Source organism: Grammomys surdaster, unplaced genomic scaffold, assembly GCF_004785775.1.
Source record: "Grammomys surdaster isolate TR1022 unplaced genomic scaffold, NIH_TR_1.0 66, whole genome shotgun sequence".
Lineage (NCBI taxonomy): Eukaryota > Metazoa > Chordata > Mammalia > Rodentia > Muridae > Grammomys > Grammomys surdaster.
This window is the reverse complement of record NW_021604568.1, coordinates 12,951,616-12,955,181: the sequence shown is the minus strand read 5'-3', so window position 1 is coordinate 12,955,181 and position 3,566 is coordinate 12,951,616.

The following is a 3,566-nucleotide window of genomic DNA, read 5'->3' as shown; positions in this document are numbered from 1 at the left end:
ATTTAAAAATCAATCAAGCCAGGCACAGTGGCACAGGTCTGTACTCTTCAACACTCTAGGTCATCAGAAGTTCAAAGGCAGGCTCTGCTACATAAATGAGTTCAAGACTACTCAGGGCTACATGCAACCCTATGTTGTTAAAATTCCTTCTAGGATGGAGACATAGTAACATCTAAGGCCCCAGCTACAAATGGATTCAATCCCACCAGAGTTTGCTCTGCGGAGCCAAATGGGTTTATTGGCTTCTTTCCAGAGCTTAGGTGAGGACCTTCTTCCTGACTGCGGGAGCTCCCCCATCAAAGACTGCATCAGAGACGCTTTACCCAGCAGGCAGAGTTGGACAATTGCCGCTACTGCAAAAGAAATAAAAATAAAAAAATAAATCGTAGAATAGTTTGACAATAGCAGCCCAAGACTCACACAGTGAAAACTACAGAGCTTTGCTGAACAAGTTGTGGAACAGCTAAATCGGAACTGGGAAAGTAGCTCTTGGGGCAAAAGCACGCTCCACACATAACACACACATGTGACACACACAGAGCGCCTACATGGAAAAGCATTCCATGTTCATGAAATGAAATGCTTGCTATTATTAAGATGGGGTACCCTCTCTATTGATGTATAGATGCAATACAAGCTGTGTTTGAATATTTATTACTTCATCGGTGGGGATTGAAACCTGGGCCTTGCATATGCCGGGCAAGCTATCACTAAGTCACATCTCAGCTCCCAAAATCCCGACGTAGTAATTCCCTTTATGCTATTTCTCTGAAGGGAAAGCACAGACAGGTACCAGGAAGGGCTTTTCATGTGGAACCCTGAAATCTAGGAAGACTTTTCAGAGGAAGGGGTGCTATGAGTGAGGTTCAAAGGAGCCCCATGAATGAGCAGGATAAAAAAGAAATGGGATAGCCGGGCAGTGGTGGCGCTCGCCTTTAATCCCAGCTCTTGGGAGGCAGAGGCAGGCGTATTTCTGAGTTCGAGGCCAGCCTGGTCTACAGAGTGAGTTCCAGGGCAGCCAGGGCTACACAGAGAAACCCTGTCTCGAAAAACCAACCAAACAAACAAACCAAACCAAACCAAAACCCCGGAATGTGACAGAGGGGGTGTCAGCTAAGGCTTGGACCCTCTTCACTGCAGTCTCTCTGGCTTTATTCAAAATAAACAAACAAACAAATAAATAAATAAGTAGTATGCATATTCGCCCAACCCCCACTCCACTGCTGCAACTATCATAATCAATAATCTCAGCTCCCATTGCTGGAGGATCTGGTATCCTGGACCCCACGGTCTCATTCGGGGCAATTATTCTCACCATGTTTAGCCTTCACAATTGCATCTACGAGTAGATTGGCACATTTCTTATATGGTTAAGACCTTTTGGACTAGCTGGATGGCGGTGGCGCACGCCTTTAATCCCAGCACCTGGGAGGCAGAGGTAGGTGGATCTATTGAGTTTGAGGCCAGCCTGGTCTACAGAGTGAGTTCCAGGACAGCCAGAGCTACACAGAGAAACCCTATCTTGAAAAATAAAAGCAAAACAACAAACAAAAAACCCTCTTGGACTGAGAGAAACGAAACAATCAGTCCATCTTCACACAGCTCAGAAGAGACAGAGATAGAACTGAAGTAATTACTGCGACCGCATTAATCAGAACCCACATCAGTCATTGGTCTCTGATCAGCCTATGGGTGGGCTGCTTTTGAGTCAGGTGTCCACCTTGGAGCCAATCAGTTTCCTGTTAAGTTCAGAGCCCTATCGACTCGGACCAGTTTCAATATGAATATTCAATATTCATATTTAATATTTCATGCATAATATTTCAGCTAAGAATGACTAGCTTTTCTTGTATGATATTCAGCTAATAGTCCATGCTTTCATGTCTCATAAGAAAACCCAGGAAATTTCCATATAAAATCTATCTCTAAACTGGCTAGTTTTATGTCTAGTTGTCTTGTTAGAGTTATCTGAAAGTATGTGTGTGGGGGACCTCAACTGTGAAAAAAGTGCCTCCGTGAGATCTAGCTGTAGGGTTTTTTCTTTTTCTTTCTTTTTTTTTGAAATTATTTTTTTATTGGATATTTTATTTACATTTCAGATGTTATCACTGTTTCCCATTCCCCCCAACCCAGAAACCCCCTATCCCATCCCCCCCTCCTCTTGCTTCTATGAGGATGTGCCCCCACCCACTCACCCACTCACTCACTCTCACCTCCCCACCCTCGAATTCTCCCACACTGGGGTATCCAGCCTTCACGGGACCAAGGACCTCCTCTCCCACCTATGCCCCACAAGGTCTTCCTTCCCTACATATGCTGCTGGAGCCATGGGTCCCTCCCTATGTGCTCCCAGGCTGGTGGTTTAGACCCAGGGAGCTCTGGTTGGTTGGTATTGTTGCTCTCCCCATGGGGCCCCAAAACCCTTCAGCTCCTTCAGTCTTCTCTCTTAACTCCTCCACTGGGAACCAGTGATCAGTTCAATGGTTAGCTGTGGGCATCCACCTCTGTATATGTCAGGGGTGTTTTCTTAATTCATGATTAATGGGGAAGCATCTAGCCCATTGTGGGTGGTGCCATCCCTGGGCTGGTGGGCCTGGGTTCTATAAGAAAGCAGATTGACCAAGCCATGATGAGCAAGCCAGTAAGCAGCAGCCCTCCATGGCCTGTGCACAGCTCCTGCCTCCAGGTTCCTGCCCTGCTTGACTCCCTGTTCTGACTTCCTTCAGTGATGGGGTGAGTGTGTCATCGCAACACTAGAAACCCTGAGACAAGACAGTCACTACTGAACTACTCAGCCATGTCATGCATGTCCATCTAATAAGTACCTTTTAAATAATACATTCATATTATTTTGCTCTCACACCCCTAGAGGGCCTTGTCTAATACAATTGAGAACTTGGCCAAATCAACAAGTAACCCTGTCACAATGAATCCTTGAGAGAGAGAGAGAGAGAGAGAGAGAGAGAGAGAGAGAGAGAGAGAGAGAGAAGACAGAGCATCAGTTCTTTCTGCTTTCTGAGACCTCAGCACCTATCAGAGACCTTAAAGGAGGAAAGGCTCACTTTGCTTCACGTTTCAGTCCTTCATGGCAGAAGGCCTTGCTAGAAGGTGGTGCATGAATTCACTTCTGGGGAATTAGGGAGAAGGACAAGGAAGCAGAGAACAGACAGGAACCAGAGGCCAGTATGGCTAAAAGCCTACCCTTAGGGATCTATTTCAGCCAATTAGACCTCACCTTCTAAAGGTTCAGGCCTCCTGAAATATATCCACCATCTCAGGAGTATGCATTTGAAACATGAGCCCATGGGGGAGGGGAGCATTTCAGGTTCAAATGATAAGAGCAACACACGGGTCATGCTTTAGGTATTTATTTATTTCACACCGCATTTCGTAAGTGGTCTATTTAGTCTTTAAATGGAGTTTAAAGGTTTTGTGGTGGTTTTAAGTCTCTGAGAAAATGGAAGTAAAAGAAAAAGGAAATTGGGAGTCTTTCATGGAAACAAGGTGGAATAGATAACGACACATTCTCCATGTTGGGATGGTGGTGTGCACACATTCTCCATGTT